Source organism: Natrix helvetica (genome assembly GCF_964273705.1).
Source record: "Natrix helvetica genome assembly, chromosome: 2".
In the NCBI taxonomy this organism is placed as follows: domain Eukaryota; kingdom Metazoa; phylum Chordata; class Lepidosauria; order Squamata; family Natricidae; genus Natrix; species Natrix helvetica.
Genome location: NC_138552.1, coordinates 189,548,516 through 189,564,498, shown reverse-complemented (window position 1 = coordinate 189,564,498; position 15,983 = coordinate 189,548,516). Strand labels below are relative to the sequence as shown.

General features: G+C 38.3%; 1 long non-coding RNA gene across 1 annotated transcript in view; it reads right to left on the bottom strand.

The window, feature by feature from the left end:
• Positions 1-15,983, bottom strand: part of LOC309387792 — a 957,351-nt gene that overhangs the window by 453,132 nt on the left and 488,236 nt on the right. The gene's annotated exons all lie outside the window — the stretch shown is intronic.

Sequence of the window (15,983 nt, the reverse complement as noted above, 5' to 3'; positions counted from 1 at the left end):
CAAGGTCCCTTCCAACTGTGTCATTCTGTTAATTAAGCAATATATTATAGTTTTATATTTAACCATTATGAAATAATTTTACAGAAGTTTCTAATAAGCATAGTAAAACCTAATACAAAGTAAACTAGGAGGAAAAAATAAAGTAAAAGAAAAGTTCAGAAGGTCTAGGAGAAAGATAAACAAAAGATAAAAATATAATAGAAATATATAATAGAACTAAAGAGAATAAGAAGTGAATTCACTAATATACTACTTTTTCACCCTTTCAAAATTACAAACAATAAAACTTCTTTCCACAATCTAATTTGAATGTATATGCAATTCACAAATAGTATTTTTCAATCCTAATTCAGCAAAAAGTCCATTATGATTTACCAGAAATAACAAATAGTCTATCTCTGATCAGAGAATCCAACTTTCTATTCCTTTTTTTGTTTTTCTTTACAATGTTGACCTTTAAATCATTCCAAGGACATTGAAGGATTTGATCCTTCCTCAATGTCTGGCAATCAAGAGAAGTTTTCAAAGCTTTCATCAGCCTATTTTGTAAATTTCAGAAGGAAGCATTGTCCAGGATTTCTTTTGGCAGCTGTTCCGTGTCCAAATCCTCTTCTTGATTTGTCTTTTATATTCCCATCTCAATTTTATTGTTTTGCATACCTTCAAATTCTGTCTGTGTCAGGTACAAGGATGGTTTTTTTAATTATCATCATCTTCTAAAAGTCTAAAACCAGAAAGATTTAAAAGAGCAGAACCAGTATGGAGCTAGTGGATGCAGTTATATACTAATATTAGCAAAATAATTCATATAATAACATTCATTCTATAACATTCTATTGCTATAGTAACACATTTATTAAACAGATAATATAAATCTAAAATATTAATAAATATAAATCGAGCCTTTATCATCACTAACAAATTATTAGTTATGATATATCAAACCAAGACTAATCCCTTTATGATAAATAAATAAAGGGAGACTAGTATAGATCCATTTCAAGCTATTTAGCTCTCATCAGCTAGCAATACCCTTACTGGGATTTGAACCAGGGCTGTATTACATATTAGGCAGTTATATTAGCCACTAAGCCACAGGCTGTCCTCCTTATCAGCTGAGCCAGGGAAATAGGTATGTATTTGTGTTACAACCCCTGGTATGCCCAAATATGGGAGGGAGCTCATAGTGGCTTAGTGGCTAATATAACTGCCTAATATGTAATACAGCCCTGGTTTGAATCCCAGTAAGGGTATGGCTAGCTGATGAGAGCTAAATAGCTTGAAATGGATCTATACTAGTCTCCCTTTATTTATTTATCAGCACAAATACAACACAAATATAAAAATGCAACATTAAAAATAAAAATATGGGTTTCTGCCTGGATGGTTTTCTGTGATGAGCCGAATGACAGAAAGAGGGAGTAGTGAGCTCCCTCCCATATTTGGGCATACCAGGGGTTGTAACACAAATACATACATACATACATACATACATACATACATACATACATATGTGTGTGTCTGTGTCTGTGTCTGTGTGTCTGTATATATGTCTATGTAATTTCTGAGATGTTAAGTTATTAATTTTTTAAATATTATTTTAAGACAAATGAAAGTAATATCACCTTAACTCTTTTCTGCCTGGTTCTTTAGCTCTATCCAGTTTGCATAGGCAATAAGGCATATATGGGTTTAGCTCCATTTTAGTCATTTCCCATAGGTATATCATTTAACTATATGCTTGTTTTCATACCTTACAGCAAAAATAGCCAATATTTTACATCTCTGATATTCCAATTCATTTAAGATAAGGCTGTCCCATCACAGCTCGCTCGCTCCCCCGTCTGTCCGCACTAAACTAGGCCAGCCCGCTGCTCACTGATTGGCTGGAGTCCAGCCAATCAGTGAGCGGGCTGGAGACGACCCGTTTAAAAGCATGGCACCAGAGTGTTTCTCGTTTCTGAGCAGCTGTTGCATTGTGCTTGTTGATCGGTCCTCCCTTTGCTTCGATTTGCCTTCCAGCAGCTTGCTACTTCCCTCAGGTAAGCAACTAAGCACGGGGTGGGGGGGCTGCGGGAGGCTAGATTATGCCAGCTCACGGCTTTTGCAAGGGAAGCCTTCCAGGCCTTGCCTCGCGAAAGCTGCGAGCTGGCATACACTGCGTGGCTGGTCGATGATGGTGCCGGTGGAGGCTTTCACACATGGCCAAAAGTGGGTGGGCGGTGGTAGTGGGCTAGCTTTCTCACAAAGCCACGAGCTGGCGTACGCCATGCGGCTGAATGTGGGTGGGCGGCAGCAAGGCCTTGCCTCGTGAAAGCGGCGACCTGGCATATGCTGTGCGGCCGAAAACAGGTGGGTGGCGGCCGCAGCAGGCTAGCTTTCGCAAGGGAAGGTCTTCACGCCTTGTCTCACGAAAGCCGCAAGCTGGCATATGCCACGTGGTCAAAAGCGGGTGGGCAGCGGCAGTGGCCTCCAGTCCGGTAAGTTTATCTGTCCTGCTGCCTCGTTGCCTGCCTGCTACCTGCTGCATCCATCAAATCGGAGAGCTGCTGATTCTGCCTGCTGGTAAGTGACCCGGGTTTCTTTCTTTTATTCTTTTAATGTTTTTTTAAAAAGAATATTTTATTTATTGTGCATAGAAGTTTTTTTAAATTGTTTTACTTAAAAGTATTGAGTATAGAATATTTTAAAATGGTTTACTTCAATTTATTGAGTGTTTTGTTTCTTTTTTAAAATTGTCTTAGACTATTTAAAAAAAGATTCTGTCTAAAATAAATTAAAATAAACCATTTTTAAAAATTCTATACTCAATACTTTAAAATGTATTGTGTATAGATTTTTTAAAAAAATGTTTTACTTAAAAGTATTGAGTATAGAATATTTTAAAATTGTTTACTTCAATTTATTGTGTTTAGAATACCTTGAAATGGTTACAGTATAAATTATTGCTGGTAGAATACCTTGAAATGGTTACAGTATAAAATATTGTGTGTGGAATACTTAATGTTTTTTAAGGATTTTTTTATTTATACATTTTTTTTAAATTATATTTAGGGAATTTTTATTTTTTAATTGCTTATAAAATATATTTACTACAAGAAATGTTATTCCTTTTTGCAAATGTTTTCTTTGTGATGCAATATGTTGTTTTTAGTGTTCAGACCAGGTTTATGTGTCTCAAAGTGGCTGCTTTTCTATGGGCAGGCCAGGTTGGTGCAAGGCAGCTTTGCCAGATTTAGTGTGTTTCACCCTGGTTGTTTAGGTAATTCTGAGGTGGTTGCTGGTTCTGTGAGCTTCTTGGCACTGTCCTTTATAATTTCCCACAATGCCTTGATGGTTTTTATTCTAGTCGCTTTGTCTTTCCTGTCCTTAGGGTTAGGGAAAAAAAAAACTGGTTTCATTTGCAGTCTTTTGGGGGTCGAATTCTTATTTTTTGGTGTTGTCCTGGCACTGTCATAGTTTGTGTGGGTGTGGGTGTGTAATGTCCTGTAGTTATCTACACATTAATAATGATCAAGAACTAATAATATTTCCTTATACATTTTAGTCACCTTTCCTTACATAATTGGTGTTTTCTTTCATACTTTTGGATTTCTAATTTCTGTTTCTGTTAGTTAGCAATTGCTAAAACAAATCCCACATGAAAAAATATTCAAAGCCTTCTTGATTCTAATTGTCACTTTATTTATTCTTGCACATTGTAATATTTATTCATTTTCATATCTCTGTTTTTCCACTGTTGTGCAAACACAATTCCAGCAGCTGCTAACATGTGTAAAATTAAATATATATTGTACTCCCTTTCAAATAGCCAACAAAATATTTCTGGTTTTAATTTCATATCTTGCTTTACCATTGCTTCTAACCACTAACTTCTGAATAGCTACTTGGAACGACCTAAGTACTGAACCTAATTCATATATTCCTGTTTTTTGGAACTGAGAACTAAATTTCAGAAAAAAAGAAATCTGTATTGCTCTGGGTATCTACCTATGACATTCATTCTTGAACTAACTTCTTGGATGAAAGACTGTATCTTTCCTGTTTGTTTATATCTTTCCTGTTTCTCATCCTTCCTGAAAAGACTGTACATTGTTGGTTGAAAGCAGAGGTCCCTTCTGTTATCTGTAGTCCTCAACTTACAACCACAATTGAGTCCAATATTGTTTTATTTCTTTTGCAGTTAGTATTATTTATTTTTGTACTTATTTTAATCTTATTGTAGTTCATCCATTGGGGCAAAGAATTCAGTGACATCATCTTGGCCACTCCCACCCAGTCGCATGACTGCCAAGCCACTCCCACCCGATCACATGGCCAGCAAGCCACTCCCACAAAGCAGGGCACACCCACAGAGTAGGTTCCAAATTTTTTTGAAACCCACCACTGCTGTGCTGCCACCCAAAAATGCTGTTACAGTAATCTCTGAAGAGCCCACTTCACCTGCCCCTTCTCGGGCAGTTCCGGGTGGCAGAGATTGCGATAATAACATTTTTGGGTGGCAGCAAAGCGATCTCAGGAGCTTGATTGTATCCCATTCCAGGTTTTTAACTCCCAATCTAGCCTCCTGGGAGGAAAAAGAGCATTTCAGGTGACAGGCAGTTCCAAGCTGCAGGGATACAATCTGCCTGCCCCCCTTTTTTGGAATCGGGTAAGGGATTGTGGCGCTGCCACCCAAAAATGCTTTTGTTGAAAAGGCTTTGAAGGCAATTCCCTGGGAATCAGGCTCCATGTGGAAGTGAGGATTTCCTCCACCACCACCACCGGAACCACCTGAAAATGTGATGCACGGAGCGGGTGGGTGGAGCTACATTTCAGAGTATAAGACACACCCAGATTTTCACCCTCTTTTTTGAAGGGAAAAGGTGCATCTTATACTCCAAAAAATATGGTATTTTAAACTCTTAAGTCTTAACTCTTAAATGCAAAGAAGAAGGTAAAACTTGCCAGGTGCCAAATTAAGCTTACCACTATGAAGATCTCTATTATCCATACAGTAATTAAACTAAACATTTACAAATGGGATGAGAAACTGAGTTTAGCTGGTTTAATGTCCTTATTAAACTAGCTCCCTCTGGTCCTCAAATCCACAGGTGACTGTTATTTGATGGTCCTCTTGTGAGGAACTGCCATTCATAGCTCTCATGGGCAATCATGTTGTGTTCATCTTTCTTTCTCTAGAAAGATTTTGAAGAACCAGTCTACTTGCCCATCCTTTATTCATCCCAAGTGGTCATCGTCTCTGCTGTTTCGATATATCTTCAGTCAGACATGACTCACCCGAAAGTCCTCATATTCAGTCAATTTTTACAAATGTTGCTTGCAAATGTTATTCATACCAAGTTCTGCTTGCAAATGTTTGGTTTATCATAAATAGCTTAATCAAGTTCTCAAACACGCTTTGATTTGAAGGAACAACAAATCATTTATTGCCTATAGTCCTTTCTTCCTATCTTATAGGAAGTCTGATTGAAAATTTGTTTGTGAATTTGATGATTTATTTTTTGATGGGTTAAACAAAGATGGTGGGGAAAAAGCAGAACATCTCCTTCTTCAGAAGGAGTCTGAACAAAACCTGTATGTTAAAGATATGGAATCAAGGATTATTAAGGATAAGGAATTAAATGGAACATCAGTCTTGCTCTGAAGTCCATGGCTATCCCCAAATTATTTGAAGAAAATATATATTAGGTCTCTTTTTATACCCATCTATATAGGATGATATATGAGAAATGCTACACAGGGACCTGATGCTTTAAAGACTGAAACCAGTCAAAAAACTTGATGTGAAAGTATGAAACAATGCATTTTTCCCCAATTAAAAATAATGAAATTTACCTTTGTTTATTGTATCCTCATCTTACCATGGGAGTACATATTTCTATTAATTAGTGAATTATAAAATGATAAGTACATTGTGGTTATTTAAATACTTTTAATGTAATGTGTTTTTGGAACATTAGTACTTTTCAGACATAGTTATGTTGTAATATTTTGTAATAAAGGAACATGTTTCTTTTAATAAGAACCAAACAGAAATAAATTCTAAACTGTATTCAGTAACTTTAACTTTGATATATATCAGTGTCTATTCTATTGTCTGTCTGTCTATCTCATCAATTTATTAAGGTGTATATTCTGGAATAATAGATCTTTCAAACTTCTAATTTTTTTTTAAAAAAAAACATTAAGATTCCGGATGAAAGATGCTTCCAGGTAGGAATTAAATTTTTTTAGTGCAAATAACAGAATGTATGAAATAGAAAAAATGACTTGGTAATTGATAGGAGACTTATCCTTAGATGCAAGTGATCAAATAATTTAGTAAGTTTTGATACAACTAAAACTAATGTCCTTGTGGGACAAAGAGGTATTGCAGTCTGACAGTGAAGAAATCAACAGCTATGAGAATTAGTGAAATTAAATTGGTGGAAGGAGTCATCAAAAGTTCAGTGGAAAACTAGATAACTAGATGTCATTTATGTTATTTCTGTACTTCGGAATGTCCATCCGAAAACTATTTTAAGAAAGTATGGTAAATATGATTTTTTCTTTATCATTAAATATTTAGAACACCTAAGTGAGCTCAAGGGCTGACAGGAGTTGAAATTTAATAATGTTTTCTTGGTTTAATGTAATCTGGCTTTTTCTACTGAAAATGCTTTGATAGTTTCTACTTTACATTTGATTGTGATATAATCATTTTGGTCAAATAACTGTAATTGCTTCATTTGATTAATCTTTCTATTATACTGAGATGGATTCATAAAATGCTTCAAATGGTTGCATTATCTTATATCATGTTTTCACAATTTTTCCATGACATGTCTTTTAATACATTCTCAATTGATTTTCCTTTTTGTGCAGTATTGATTCAGTGTTATTGTCTTTGGAGATGCTCACTCATCCAGGTTCTAGTTGTCTCAAAGGTGCTTTTTTCAAAAAGCAACTGGACTGTTTTTTCCTTGAGGAGGAAGAAGAAAATGTTTCACTTCTCATCCAAGAAGTTTAATCACTGATGAAGCTTCTTGGATGAAAAGTGAAAAGTTTTCTTCTTTATACCAGTTGCCTTTTGAAAAAGCACCTTTGAGATTCAGTGTTGTTGTCTGACTGTAGTAAATCACAGACATTGTAAAAAATGGTAGATTTTGGCATCCAAATCCAGTGTTCATTTTGGTTTGTATTCAAAATAACAAAGCTTATAAAACATTTGCAGCAAACACATTTTTCCATCTGTCATGGGGAAGCTATAGATTAATGTGCAATATCGATGACTGAATTGCCAAGATTACTTGGCAATTCAGGTAGATATTTCAGGTGGATATTTTTTTCCACCTGACAAAAGCAAGGGGATTCTGAATTGGATCAGGTGGGAGAGACCATGAAAGATTAATTTATTCTTTATATAAAATATCCAAGAATTTCATGTTGGAGTTTCATGTTGTCCATCAACAAAGTCATATAGATGTGTTGCAGGTTGTTTTTGGCAATTTCCAATAATAATTGTAGATGCCAAGGGCAACCTTTTTCCTGGCAAACCATACAATGGGTAGGACACTTTTTGTGTTTAATCACTGTAAACTGATTTGCATTTACTTAATAATTAAGCCTGATTTCCCTTCCCTTTTCTGGAACCATGTTTTTGAAAAAATTCAGATCCATGAAGTTGCTTTTAATGATGAGAAAAATACATGAATCTCCCAGTATAATATCTCTGGGTCCTACTGAGTCCTCACTGAAAATTGTTAGTTTATGTTGGAGTATTCTGTTTGTAATTGCCCTTAAACCGAGTTTCATTTTCTGAAGTAACATTAGGTGCCACTCTTTTTTTTTCCTTTAGGAAACGGCTATTTGGAATTGTGCAAACTGAGATCTTAAGCAAGGCATGTAACATAAACATACACAAATCAGATCAATATTTGAAAAAGGGGGATCCTTTCTGCAATTTCATGAAACCATGCAACTCTCTGAAGATTGCCTAGCACTCCATCTGTCAAGACTTTCAAGGTCACCAATGTTAACTTTAAAAACTTCGTAAACCGGAAAGCTACCCAGGAGGAAAATTAAATGAAGCAGCTTCTATCTGAACTGAAAGGTAAGCGAAGTCTACCTTTCTTGCTTGTTTGAGGGAGAACTATCCCCATCTGACACACCAACTTCAAATAGCATTACTGTGTCACGATAGCATTCAGTTCCTCTTGAATGAAGCTGGAGATGACAGGCCTCCTGTTTGCTTTCAGCTCCCTGACGAGCTGCTTGCATAAATATCTGCTTGGGGAGATCATACCAGATGGAAAGCACAGACTTGACTTATTGAGAAGAAAATCCTCCTGAAATGAATAGTTAACACTGTTGGAGGAGAGTGAGCTCATCCTTATCCCATGAACTAAATAATTATTTCTGAGGCAGAAATCTTTGCCCTAGCAAAGCAGTTTTCAATCATGCTCACTAGCATTTTAATGGAAGGTTTTTGACTCTCATATCTTAGCATAACCCCCTCCCCACACAAATTATAAACATAAACTGGAATAAGGTGCCAAATTGATCAATGCCAGACAAGACATGGATTTCAAAAGACACATTTGCAAGGTTTTTTTTTCCTGTTTGTATAACAACAGTAAAAGGTGAGGACAATTAACCAGTTTGTGTTCTTCATCACTGGAGGCTTTTAAGATGAGACTAGATAGCCATTTGTCTGAATGATATAGAATTGCCTGCTTGAGCAGGGTGTTGGACTAGAAGACCTCCATGGTCCCTTCCAGCTCTATTATTCTGTATCTGTATCAGATATCTCCTTGGGTAACAGAAAGGGGTATTTCTCTTCTGACTATACACAGGAACACAAATGAGATGTAATCTAAACTTGGGTGTGTGAGGTTGACTTTAATTTCTAACATTCTTCATCTATGACCTTGATGGCAATGGTTTATTAGAGTCGTATCTCTATGATATCTACAGGACTGTATTTTGCTTATCCTTTACATAAATGATACTCTATTTTGGCAGCTTGTGTCAATTTAAATGTGGTTTTAAAGGTTCAGAATCAACGTATTTCCCATCATGCATATTTCTTTTTCTGAAAGTCTTACAACACTGCATGTTCCGACATAATAATGTCACAGTGGTATGAAATAGGCACAATAAAATTACTTACTACTTTGTTGAATGAATAAGCCAGTATCTGCACAAAATTCAATTATAGCAGTTTGGTTGGTGTCAGGAAATACAATTGCTTTGGCCTTGAAAAAAGCTTTGTACTCTGAAGAAAATTCTTACATGTGCTGCTGCTCATTTTTTAGATGTGGGACTGAACAATATTCTTATGAAGCAAATATTTTTCATTTGCAGTTATCTGTCTGTTGTGGATGGGGAACAAATCTTGATACCCAAAACCTTTGGAAAAGGAGATTTCTGAGCTGGAGTGTGATAATTGTACCAATTTGGTACATGTTCTCCTGCTATGTTGCCTAAAGGAAAGCATGACAGTAAATATTACCAGGATCACGAGTTACTATTTTTGCTTTCTCTAGGCTGGAGCAGCACTTACAAGATTGCAAATTCCCAGACAAAGGCATAGGCATTAACTTGGTTCAAGGTCAAAGAAACATAATTTCTATTATTGCCAAAACTTAGTGATAAATATTCATTAAAAGAGTGAGTATGGCTGGAGATTTTCTATAAAGCTTCACAACAGGACATTGGTATACCATGGATTAAAAATGGTACATAGAGAGGATATGTACATTTGAACTATAGTGGAAAATTACTCCAGTGTCCACTCTGCAGCTGATATCTTAAAGACAGGAAGTTTGTCAGTCTCTCTTAGAAACAAGTGACATCAGGGTATACTTAGGTAGAAGTCCTGTCTCTGCACTTCTGTTTTTTCCTGTTTGTTGACTCTTCACATAGAAGGTGGCATTTTTGTAAGTTAGGTAGCCCTTGAAAGTACTAGTTCCCAAATGCTTCAATTCACTTATCTACTCATAACAATATAAGTAATACATCATACATTATGGAAAAGGTGCACAAAAATTATGCTGTAGGAAATTACTTGTTCCTTCCTTCCCAAACAATATATATATATATATATATATATATATATATATAATCATTCTGTATAAATGAAAGTGAGACTGTGTACAAATGTTTGTTGCAGGATCCAATCTGGGTCGGACACCAGGATCAGAAGTTTAGTCTCCTGAGCTTTTGGACTTGTGCTAGAGCCAATCGCCAGGGTTGAAAATGAAATAAAATCATGTTTAGGATTTTGTACACAGTCTCACTTTCATTTATACAGAATGATTATATATTTTTTTGTTTGGGAAGGAAAAAATAATGATCATCAACCCTTTCTTTCATGAGTCCATGTTGTTGTTGTTAGTTGCAAAGTCATGTCTGACCCACTTTGACCCCATGGACAATGTTTCTCCGGGCCTTCCTGTCCTCTATCATCCTCTGGAGTCCATTTAAACTCATGCTGACTGCTTCAGTGACTCCATCCAACCACTTCATTCTCTGTCCATTCTCTAGATTCTTCTCCAGTGAGTCCTTCCTTTTCATTAGGGGGCCAAAGTATTTGAGTTTCATCTTCCGCATCTGGCCTTCTAAATAGCAGTCAGGGTTGATCTCCTCTAGGACTGACTGGTTTGATCACCTTGCAGTCCAAGGATCTTGCAGGAGTCCATGGTGTCTGTCAACTCAGGAGGAGGATTACCATCCCAGGGCATGCTGGAGAAGCAGTTACTACTGGGATCTTGTGAAGGGAGTTTGCCAATTATCTTGATCTGAATCAGAGAACAGATCTGGATAAAAATTCCTGAGTTTTCATTTTGTATGCTAGTATAATGCACTGTGTATACTGTGTAGGCTTATTGTATGCTAAGATGCTTCATACTTTTGGCATCTTTCAGATGTCCTTAACCAGAATCATCCTTCAATCTGTTCTCTGTAATTAAAAGAAAATCAGGCTGACCTCAGCATGTGGTAAGCAGGTAGGATATCTGCAATCCCATTCCAAATGGCATCCATTATGGTGAGAAAATAAGTACCTAAGAAACTCTGTCCCAAAACTTGTCCCAAATATTAAAACACTATTAAAATGTTTATAAACCTGAATTAATACATGTTGACACTGCAGTTGAGAAATGTTGGCTTGCAGCAGGAACATCTGGCATCACATATTCTTGGATGGCAAAGGAAAAATTGACATGAATTGAAGTTCAGAATGAGATTAAAGGTAAAAAAAAAATACATAGAAACACAGTCATTTTCTTTCTTTGAAGATTGTCAGACAGTTTTATAGCAAATCCAAATCCCAACCATCCAGAGTTTGCCTCTTCATGTACCAGAGGAACTACAATCTAATTGAATCAAAGCCTTCCTACCTTCCTGTGACACAAGTAATACAAATAGTAAACATACTGTAACTATCCACTGCTGGAAAACTTTGTTATTGCTTTGGATTGATTATATGCAAGTACATAGAATGCTAGATTTTTCTCCATGATGATGTGTCTCAAACCTTCAGTTTGCTTAATGGTGCTCCCATCACCATGGTAACTGGAGACCATTCACCTGGCTGCTATGTGCTCTCTTTCCTTCCACTTTCCCCAAAATTAAAGCCTTCTCCAAAGAGTTCAGTTTTCACATAATGTGTTCAAAATACAGTATGATTTTAATATCAGTTTTAATATCAGTTGTCACCTGATGTATGTAGTTTGTTGAGCATTTGGGAAGTAAGGCCAAGAGAGGAACTCAGGGGAGGAACTGAAAGCTACATCTTGGTCAGGATGAATTGCAATCACCAAAATGAATGAGGTTGTTGTTAGTTGTAAAGTTTTGTTCCACCCATCGCAACCCCATGCACAATGTTCCTCCAGGCTTTCCTGTCCTCTACCATCCTCTGGAGTCCATTTAAGCTCACACCAATTGCTTCAGTGACTCCATCCAGCCACCTCATTCTCTGTCGTCCCATTCTTCTTTTGCCCTCAATCTTTTCCAGCATTAGGCTCTTCTCCAGTGAGTCTTTCCTTCTTATTAGGTGGCCAAAGTATTTGAGTATTTTAAATAAATGTACTACCCAAGATAAATTATTACAAATGGCACCAAACAGAATTTCAGAGAGAGTGTTACAAGAGTGACAAAAAACTGTCAGTAGACTGAGGAAAAGATCCTAACCCTAACCCTAGTGCTTCTAAATTTTAAAGTCTGTCATAAAGTGAAGTGCCAGTTTAAAAAAAAGTGCTTGAAAGATACATAGTACGATGAAAAAAAGAATTTAAATCTGAAATGAAACCATAACTTTTCTTACTAGGTATAATCTCAGAAAAAATAGTCAACAAGAAAGGCCATGATTGGCGATGAGGAGCCAATGTCGCAATGATACAGACGTGCAGTCTCGATGCAGAGGGATTTGAGCTGGTGAGCTGTGTTACTGTTGTTTGGCTTCGCGTTTGTGGTCTTGCCACATCTCCGTGGTGGGCATCAGTTTGCTTCATGTATGGATTGGAGGGGTTTAAAGTGGCTAATAATTCAGCTGTGGTCTGGCTTCTGGTTTGTGGTCAGGCTTCTGGTTTGTGGTCATCATCGGTGTGGGTTTGGGCCTGCTTTTTGCGTGGATGTGTGATAGTGACATCCTGTGTGGTTTTCGTGAGTGTGGGTCCAGACCCACAGAAATGGCCCTAATCAGAAATGAACTTCACACAAAAAGATTCCACCTAGACCGAATCAACAAAAATCTCCTTACACTTCACCTCAAACTCAGCAACAAGATCCACCCCACACTTTGGGACAAATCCAAACAACTCGCCACCTGGAGAGCCGAAACACAGACCGCCCTCAAGACAGACACACATACCAATAAACTCCGAAGACTAAAAGAACGCCAGAAACAAACCCCTCCCCCCTCACAGCCACACATGAAACAAACAGTGCATAACATCTCAGATAAGATCCTCACCAAAGCTGAAACCAATGTCCTTGCCAGAGGATTCAACTTTGCAGTCGCTCCCAAACACATCCCCACTGAAACCATTATATGCGGAGTTGAAACCAGCCTGACCAAAATCAACCCCGATGACGCTAACAGAATCAGACTCAAAATCACCAACATCCTCTGCACCAGCAAGCCCCCCAAAAGCAACTTACCCAAAGAGGAACAGACAGCACTACTTAACCTAAAAGAAGACACTAGCATAATAATCCTACCAGCAGACAAGGGGAACGCCACGGTGGTTATGAACACATCTGACTACCAAACCAAATTAACCAACCTACTCTAAGACTCCACTTACAAACCCCTAAGCACGGACCCCACCACCTACTTAGAAAAAACCACCAGATCCAAAATAAAAGCCTCCCCCATCAGCGAAGAGATCCAGCAAAGAATCATTCCCAGAGAAAAATCATCCAGATGTCCTAAGCTCTATGGTCTCCCCAAGATACACAAAGAAGGAACCCCACTCAGACCCATAGTCAGCTCCATAGGCTCACCTCTACAAAACCTAGCCAAATTTCTCGCCAAACAACTACAGCCCTATGCAGAATCCATCACCTCACACGTAAAAAACTCATTCCAGTTCATAGAGATCATAAAGAAACAAAACTTACAGCCCAGCGACCTACTCGTGAGCTTCGATGTCATATCCCTCTTCACCCAAGCACCAATCAAAGAAGCCTTGACAGCTATCCAAAACAAAAACAACCCCCCCAAACATATCCTAGATCTGACCAACCACTGCCTATCCAACACATACTTCATCTATAACGGACAAAAATACAAACAAATAGAAGGAGCACCCATGGGATCACCCCTCTCACCTGTCATTGCTAACCTCTACATGGAACACTTTGAAACCCAAGCTCTAGAAAAATCCGATCACAAACCCAAACTCTGGCTCAGATACGTAGACGACACCTTCATAATCTGGCCACATGGGAAAGATAAACTGGACAACTTTCTCACACACCTCAACAGCCTACACCCCAAAATACAGTTCACCATGGAAACAGAAGCCAATAACCAACTCCCCTTCCTGGATGTCTTAGTCTATAAGAAATCCAATGGATCCCTAGGACACACCATCTACCAGAAGAAAACACACACAAACCGCTATTTGCACGCACTCTCACACCACCACCCAGCACAGATCAACTCTGTAGCCAAGACACTCATCTCCAGAACAAAACGCTTAGCTGACGAACAACACCTCAAAACCGAACTACACACTCTCACCAACGTACTAACATCCAACGGATTCCAAAGAAACAATATCACTAACCTAATCCAAAAAGAAAACCCCACTAAAATCCAAGACAGTGAACAAGAAAACGGCAAAGCCCTCCTCCCATACATAAAAGGCACCACAGACAGAATCAGCAAGATCCTCCACAAACACAACATCAAGACAGCATTCTACACAAACCGAAAAATATCCACAATCCTGAGAAACCCCAAAGACAAAATAGAGTTAGAAAATCAAGGAGTATATGAAATCCCATGCACCACCTGCCCCACCACATACATCGGACAAACCAACAAAAGAATAAAGGCACGCATTGAAGAACACAAAAACTCAGTCAGAAAGGAGGAACCAACTTCTTCCCTGGTCCAACACCTCAAAGCCACAGGACATGATATAGACTTTAAAAAGACCAGAACTATTGCCAAAATTGAACACTTTAACAACAGAATAATCAGAGAACCTATTGAGATAGAAAAATGACCACACAGCATGAATAAACAAGATGATACCTCCCGCCTACCAGCCATTTGGAAACCCGCCCTCACTGACAAACAAGTCCCTAACACAAAGAATGATACCAGACCCACACTCACGAAAACCACACAAGATGTCACTATCACACGTCCACACAAAAAGCAAGCCCAAACCCACACCGATGATGACCACAAACCAGAGGCCTGACCACAAACCAGAAGCCAGACCACAGCTGCATTATTATCCACTTTAAACCCCTCAAATCCATACATGAAGCAAACTGATGCCCACCACGGAGATGTGGCACGACCACAAACGCGAAGCCAAACAACAGTAACGCAGCTCACGAGCTCAAATCCCTCTGCAACTCAGACTAACACAAGCACAACCAGGCCCCCACCCAAACAGAACATGCCCCCATCCAATCAGAGCACAGCCAAACTCCCATCCAATCAGAGCACAGCCAAGCCCCCTACCAATCAGGATACACCTCCACCCAATCAGAATGCAGCCAAGCTCCCACCCAATCAGCTCAAACCCCCACTGGCAGTTAAAAAGAGGAACCGGCTGAGATCTCACATTGCTCCTGGAAGCACCAAGCCGGAAGCACCAGCCTGAAGATGATGAATGAGACTTCATCGAAACGTCATGAAGATACTTCCAATTCTACGCGGGAGAAAACCCGAACAACCAATGATGTACACACACACACACACACACACACACACACACACACACACACACACATATATATATATATATATATATATATATATATATTGTGTTTGTGCTGATAAATAAATAAAGGGAGACTAGTATGGCTCCCTCCCATATTTGGGCATACCAGGGGTTGTAACACAAACACATACTTATTTCCCTGGCTTAGCTGATAAAGGAGGAGAACCGGTGGTGTAGTGGCTAGCAAGTCTGCCTAATATGTAACACATCCCAGGTTCAAATCCCAGTAAGGGTATGGCTAGCTGATGAGAGCTAAACAGTTTGAAATGGATCCATACTAGTCTCCCTTTATTTATTTATCAGCACAAACACAACACAAATATAAAAAGACAACATTAAAAATAAAAATATGGGTTTCTGCCTGCATGGTTTTCTGTGATGAGCCAAAGGACAGAAAGAGGGAGGAGTGAGCTCCCTCCCATATTTGGGCATACCAGGGGTTGTAACACACACACACACACACACACACACACACACACACACACACATATAACATAAGGAAACTGGATGTAAATTGTAAACAGTGAT